The 6,303-nt window shown below is 31.7% G+C and overlaps 1 long non-coding RNA gene across 3 annotated transcripts in view; it reads right to left on the bottom strand.

Moving 5' to 3' along the window:
* Positions 1 to 851: 851 nt before the first annotated feature.
* Positions 852 to 6,303, bottom strand: part of LOC143085515 (uncharacterized) — a 9,636-nt gene continuing 4,184 nt past the window's right edge. The window contains exons 1-3 of one of the 3 annotated variants that reach the window (XR_012981355.1): positions 4,400 to 4,507; positions 2,255 to 2,342; positions 852 to 1,615 (exon numbers count right to left, since the gene is read on the bottom strand). This is a non-coding gene — a long non-coding RNA (uncharacterized LOC143085515). Of the gene's footprint in view, positions 1,616 to 2,254; positions 2,996 to 4,399; positions 4,508 to 6,303 lie in introns of those variants that run through there. The other 2 variants (XR_012981356.1, XR_012981354.1) reach the window with 2 other exon arrangements.

Here is a 6,303-nt window from a genome sequence, read left to right as displayed (position 1 = left end):
GAAAAGATGAATACAAAAAGTTCCCATGGGAATTAATTCTTCCCATGGGAACAAATTTTCTTCCCATGGGAACAATTTTTCTTCCCATGGGAACAATATTTCTTCCCATGGGAACAATTTTTCTTCCCATGGGAACAATTTTTTTTCACATAGGAACAATTTTTCTTCCCATGGGAACATACTATATTACAATACAAACATTATTTTCCATTTGAATTTTTTTCTTCAGAAAAATTACAATTTGTTGCAAATACTGGATATATGAGAATAAAAGAGAATATACTTCTGCCTTAGCTGGATGGAAAGCTGTAGGGCATAACACATTTTTGGAACCTTGTAAAACATCTCAGAAAAGCAGATTTGTCTCCGGGACAAGTTTGCAATTCCGCTGAGTGCAAAAGTTGTTCACCTTAATTTTTGGAGTTACGTCAAAATGAAGTTGATAACTTGGTTGGTATTGGTTCCCTGATATTTGTCCTAAAATTTTTTGGCTCTAGCACCACTGTTAAAAAAGTTATGCCCCTTTTTCAACAATTTCCTTAGAGGAATAGTTGTTTTCCTCAAGGGAAATCAAATTTCCCTAAAGGAAAAAGATTTTTCCTCAAAGGGAAATTGTTTTTTCCTCAAGGGAAATTGTTTATTCAAGGGAAAAAGATTTCCTTCAAGACAACAAATTTCCTCTAAGGAAATCATTGTTCTTCAAATTTCCTTTAAGGAAATATCTGAACATCAAATTTCCCTTATTTGTTCTTGTTAAACATTTCTTCTCTATACCATGTATACCATGTATACAAACAGTATGAATATAATTATTACAAGACTGTATAGTTGATGCAAATGATATTCAAAACTTTCATAAATGTTTGACTCAACATTTTAATGACATTGAAAATTGATAAAGTCTGACTGTTTAGATCTAGGTATTGTTCATACTTTTTATAAAATTTAACTATGATTTATAAAAAAAAATTTGTAGCAAATGATTCTGTTTTCTTTGTAATTGTTTCAATGCAATACATTAATAAGCAACCAATTTGAATGTCATACCATTTGTGGTGTTCTAAAGAATTTGTATATATATTTGCAGATTAAATAATAAAATATACACTTTTCGTGTTATTTTAAATTAAAATTGTCTTCTGTTTCAGCTTGTGTACAGTTATTCAATCCACTACGTAAGAATTCAGTGAATACATTATTCCATTCACTTAACATTTTCCTTCAATTCTAAGAGAAAACATTTTTGCAAATTGTTCTTCAATGATCTTCTTCCGTATATTTGATATGAGGGAGCGATGTAAATGAGTGGATAAAACTGGTGTTCCTTTTTTCAACAACAAAATAGTATTTGTTCTGCATTCTCCTTTCTTTCGAATAATATATATAATATGTTGTTGCTTTTATGCAATAGTGTTTTTGTGTATCTATGATAGAACTCCATTTTGTTTATGGGCATTATCATGTGATAATGATGAAATTTCCTGTTTCTTTTTTGCAGGAAAGCACACATTCCAGTTCAAATTAATCCAATTATGCACTTTGTAAATAAATTTCAACTTTAAGTTTCCTCTTCAGTAATGACCTATTGATCATGAAAACCAAGATGTCTGATCACCTATAAATACACAAAATAAACAAATAAAATGTTATAAATGGAGAGAGAAACAGCAATAAATGTTTTTCATATGTATCTTTCTTTATTAAAATTCATTAAGTAAACTTGAACCTTGGGAAAAATAATTAGCTGTGATGTAGACTAGAAAGTATAAAACGCAAAATAAAGTATTCACGAAAAATTAGTTGATTTACATTAGTCCAGTCTGTGTTTGCAGGAAATTTACATCATAGGTTGCCATATTCCTATTGCATGTATTGTGCCTGTCCAAAGTTCAGAGCCTGTAGTTTTTGTAAGTTTAGTCTGACACTAAAATTTAGTGGTTGTTGTTGTTGTTGTGTCATACCGGTTATATTTATTTTTTGTAATTTATTTTGTAATAAACTAGGCAATTAGTTTTACAGTTTGGACATGTTGGATTGTTTCAATTTTTCATCTTTGGGTCTTTTATAGCTGCCTACTTTGACTATAGGGTATGGATTTTCTCATTATTGAAGGTCGTCACAGGCCTACAATTGCTTTCTTAAAGCCATGATAGTTTTCATATTTAATATACCACATCTTTTAATTTTTATAGTAATCATGATTATCATCTTTCAAGTTCAACAACTTTAAAAAAAAAAATAAAAGTGGCCTTACCATTTAGGTTTAGTTTGCTTCTGCAAATTTTAAATTGCCTATCATTTCTGCTGTTTATAATTTCTCTGTATCTTCTATAGTTCTTGTCCTATACATAAAAGAGTAAAAGTTATTATTGAATGGCATCTTGCATCAATATTTTTTTTTGCTGTTTAATGTACATGATGTATATTAATGTGTGTTTAATAAGAAGAGTGCACACGCTGAAATGTCTCGCCTTCTTTTACTAATCATTGATAATATGTTGATAGTCCTAAGTATAAAGCTTTATCACAACTGTCACATAAACTTAACATTAACCAAGATAAATAAATAAAGACTAATGAACCATGAGAATGAGGTCAATGTCAGATGAACCATGCCAGGCAGACATATACAGCTAACAATGCTTCAATGCAACAATTATAGTTGACCTATTACTTATAGTTTAAGAAAAATAGACCAAATCACAAAAACACTGATCAATGAACCGTGAAAATGAGATCAAGGTCAAATAAAACCTGCGCCACTGACCATGCTGACATATAGATCATAAAATATTTCTATACACCAAATACAGTTGACCTATGGCTTATAGTATTTAATAGATAAAGACCAAAACTCAAAAACTTAACTTTGACCACTGAACCATGAAAATGAGGTCAAGGTCAGATGACATCATCCCACTAGACATGTACACCTTACAATCATTTCATACAACAAATATAGTAGACCTATTGCATAAAGTATGAGAAAAACAGACCAAAACATAAAAACTTAACTATAACCACTGAACCATGAAAATTGTCATAAATAGCATAGACACCTCTTAGTTTTGAGAACAACATGCGTTAATTGTGCAAGTATAATCATTGATAAATCATGCACAGGATTGACTTTTTTAAAAAAGCCTATATAATTTATTGAAATTTTCTGAAAATATTGCATGCATTTATTAATATGACCAATTTCAAGAAATGCGCAAAGATGTGAGATGATTTATATAATTGTAATTTCAGGAGGCCTTTGTGACCTTTGAATGATTTTTATTTTAGTTTCTTTTTTTATATCGAAGAGTTTAATATGACGCCCATTATCACTCAACTAGTATACATTTTTGTTTAATGGCAAGCTAAAGCATGCCTCACAGGCAGGGATCCAGGAGGGTCTGAGGGTTGGACATGTTGGAACCCCCTTTCTTCATTGTTCTTTATTGGACGATCAATGCATTTGAATTTTAAAATTAACACCATTCGAACGTAAATATATTTCAAAACTAAGACGCTGCAATGTAAAATCCCAGTAGAGCTGGGAAGATGGTAATAAGCTCGGTAATAAGTCATTCCAAAAGAAAAAAGGACATGCAATCTGTGTTTAACTGCAATTGGCAATGAATTCCATTATTTATTTGAATGCAATTCTTTATTAGTTAAAAAATATCAGAAATCAGCATATTCCAGAGTACTATGTGAAATATCAGAATTAAGCAAAAATGAAAGGACTAACTGTCATTGACAAATATTAACTTATTACTTAAAAATGTGTCTATATATAATTCATTTCAAAGTTAACTAAAATATTATAATGTTAAAATATTATAATATAAAGTAATTTTCCATATATTTTAATTCTAAGTTGTTTTATTTATTTTTTTAATTGTATGTGATTGTATTTGGTAATTTACCTCTTAATTGTTTCACATGTCAATGACAATGTGACGGAGTGTTTTTCAAATAAAGCAGATTGTATTGTATTGTATTGAATGGGGACATGTAGTTGGACCCCCCCCCCACCCCCCACCCCCATTTGTCTTTGGTTAGGAACCCCTCCTCGGGTTGTGGGATTTTCTCGTTGCATTGAAGACCCATTGGTGCCTTTTGGCTGTTATCTGCTCTTTGGTCTTTTGATACATTCCCCATTTACATTTCGATTTTATATTCAGTTCTAGTATAAGTATTAGACTTCTTGATGATTTGGTTTCACATTTCGGCTTCGTCAGAGGAAAGCGTTCCAGAAATAAAATAGCCTTGCAAGACGTCATAATTATTTGGACTAGATTTTCACCACCATCAACATTGTAAAGCTTGTCTCACTGTGGAAGAAATGAGTTTGGCGCGTTTACAAAAATACAATTGTCTGTGCTGACAGGGGAGTGTGTGTGCATACCATTATTTAAATTTTCTAAACCTTCTTTTTAAATATTTTGTGCATTTCTTGGTAATATACTGTCAGACCTCGAATGCTGCTTTACAAAAACGATCAACTTACAAGTAATGTAGGGGAAGGAAACTAGCTAAAAAGACCAAAAATAAGCCACAACTAATGGGGTCTCATTTGGGGGTTCTGTTCACGGATCTCGCTTTATAGTTAGAGTGGGGCGCTCATATTCGCCGGGAACACAATTTCGCCGTTTTATGATTTTGAGGTGTAAAAACTTCAAAGCATGGCTGAAATGGAAGAAATATTCCGGTAAAATATATTTTTATAACAAATATGATTATTTTTTAAACTGAGACAAAATTTCGGCACTTACTGCAAAAGACCGAAAAACGGACTACGATTTTCGGCCAATCTCCTTAATGAAAAACACGATTTCAAAGAAGTATTTCTTAGTAATTCTTTTGACTGATTGCCCTAACTTTCAGTTCTTTACACCTTTGAAATGTCTGCTATTCATCTATAATGAAATTGATTTGATGAATATTGTTTAAAGCTGCAGTTAGGGAGCTACCATTTGATTTTTATGGGGGGGGGGGGGGGGGGGGGGGGGGCTAGGATGAAATTTGAAAAAATAGGCAGGACAGGAGTTTTGAGTAAAAAAAAAGGCAGGATGACAATTTAGGTAAAAAAGTCAGGATAAACTAATAAAAAAAAAAGGCAGGACCGAATAGAGTGAAAAATAAAAAGGCAGGACAGAGATTACAACTAAAAAAAAATGCAGGACAAAATTTTTCATCCTAGCCCCCCCCCCCCCCCCCCCCCCCCCATAAAAATCAAATGGTAGCTCCCTTATTAGATTTTAAATAGATGTGTAAATACGGCGAATATGTGTCCCCCTTTGACAAAACAGCAGGAAATTTCAAACACCCTTTAATCTAACTTTTCAGATGATTTCTTTTTAAACGCACTCGTTTTCAAGCTAAGAATGTTTTGCTTTTGAAGTTATCTTCATATAGAAATATCAGTATACTTCAAAAATATAAAGACCTGAACATAAACTGCAGAAAACATGGAAAGATATGGCGAAAATGAGCACCTCATTCTACTATTTATTTAATTTTTTTAGATTCCCGCATCCCGCTTACACTATGTAAGTAAACAATTCTAATATTTTTGTAATTTCCTATGTCCCGCTAAACTTCATTTCCAGTTTTCACGGCACAAAATTTTGACTATTAGTGACACTAAGTACTGTGGTATTTTACCAATAGTAAGGCCATATATTTCGGTGTGTAGAAATACCGCAAAGGAATTCTTAATGGCGCTGACTAAGAAGAAAGTTTTTGCATTAATAAGGACACTAAAACGATGTTTTAAGATCACAGAGAATATGGATATATAGGAGGATATGATTAAATACCTCATATCTGTAAAGGTAGGTATCAATAGATATTGTAATTTTGAAGTTAAATGACTTTTTAATCAACGCGTGCCACTCGGCACGTGACCAACGGCTTATTGCAAATTCACTAATCATCATGTTCAATCAACCTAATCCAATACACAATTGTCTTTTTATCGTTACTTATAGATTAATTAATGGTTGTTGTTGAATAAACCTAACGGTTTAGCGTGGTAAAATTTCAAGTTTATGAAAGAAAAATAAAAAAAAAATGAATTTTGTGTTTTAAAACTTTTCCTTTGTTATATTTTGTTTTTAAGGAAATTGCTATGCAAGCTTTTATTAAAATTAAAGAACCCTATTTTTAGATACAAATTGAGATAAAAATGCTTTTGAGATTTCGTTTCCTTGTTAACAACACAAGAGTTTACATATATATTATCATTATACCTTGAATGAAAGACATATGCATGAGTGTATGTGGTGTCCGTGGGGTTCTTTAAAATCC

Source organism: Mytilus galloprovincialis, chromosome 8 (genome assembly GCF_965363235.1).
Source record: "Mytilus galloprovincialis chromosome 8, xbMytGall1.hap1.1, whole genome shotgun sequence".
Classification (NCBI taxonomy): Eukaryota; Metazoa; Mollusca; class Bivalvia; order Mytilida; family Mytilidae; genus Mytilus; species Mytilus galloprovincialis.
Note: the sequence above shows the minus strand (reverse complement) of the source record. Positions and strands in the feature narration are given on the sequence as shown.